The sequence below is a fragment of the Cephus cinctus genome, unplaced genomic scaffold, assembly GCF_000341935.2.
Source record: "Cephus cinctus unplaced genomic scaffold, Ccin1 Ccin1_scaffold0688, whole genome shotgun sequence".
NCBI lineage: Eukaryota > Metazoa > Arthropoda > Insecta > Hymenoptera > Cephidae > Cephus > Cephus cinctus.
The window spans coordinates 24,214-25,478 of record NW_014333311.1 but is presented as its reverse complement, the minus strand read 5'-3'; positions in this window follow the sequence as shown (position 1 = coordinate 25,478).

Below are 1,265 nucleotides of genomic sequence, written 5' to 3'. Positions count from 1 at the left end.
CCCTGTTGGTCACGTCCCGTGCTAAGACGTCTCTGCTAGGGTTTTTATGCATACCAATTCTGTGCGTTGGTGAACACTACACGTCAGGGCACCGCAGGGTCCGTGAGCTTCCCCTGTACCTTAAATGAACGAGAAAACCCAGTCCACCAAGATCCCTTACGGGAGGGAAGGGGGGATCAGTGGATGGAGGGATATGGTATGGGTCAGGGTGACAGGAGGGGCAGGGAGGGCTTACAGATAAGGAATAGGACGCAAACAATATGCGCCAGCTACTTGTTCGGCGTAGCACCGTCGAGTGACCCCGAAAGGTCCTCGATTATTTACTCTTCGGGAATGACAAGGCTAGTGGAGGGAGAGGTGAGGGGGTCACAGGGAGAAAGTTTCCAAACGCAAAAATGGCTACTTATTAATACCTCGGTTACGGGCTAGACAAAGGTGGTGATGGAAAAAGGAGGGTTTTCAAAAAGGGGACCCAAATGTACTAAATCTAGGGCACGCGCAATATACCACGGGACTCGAGCGTTTGGGCAGAAGGCTCGTCGGAAATACCAAAGAAAGAAACTACGCAAAACTGCCGGTCCATGTGGGCCGGCTCGATATGTCCAGAAGGCACCTACAAAATCTACGGTGCAAATAATAAAGAGGTGATAGGGAAGGAATGGCAAATAGGGAAACTCAATCGGTCAAATTACTCACGCAAAATGCACACCGCACTCCACAACTATCCAAAAACGCACTCCAATTCACTCTCACTCACTCTCGAAAATCGCAACGAAAAAGGAACAGTAGACCACACTTGCTCGCTGTGAAAACCTGGCTCGAAGTGGCGAAATCTTCGGTGTTTCCGGTCCTCGTTGTTTCCGTCCATGGGCCTCCAGGGCCTCGCAGGCTGGTAACACGACGCTGGCTTCGCCGGCGCGCGGGCTGGCCGTCGCGCACCGAGCAACATGGCGGCCTCCAGGCTTGTCAAAATTTGTCTCCCGATCACGTCTGCGGTCTCGGAGGGAGAGGGCTCTACCGCTGTCACACGGGCCTCTTTACTACCCGTGTAACGGGGCTGCACGGGGGCCCATACACTTCCGTGATGAGGTTGGGGGGCTAGTGAGCATTATCCCCACGGATCTCGATCAGCTGATTGCCTACATATGCCTTCCCTGTTTTGCGCTGCCTAGGCAACGTAGTCATTCGCTCGGATAGATATAGAAATACCAGAATAGAGCACAAACTGGTATTTTGGCAAGAGGAGTGAAGCCATAATGGGGGGG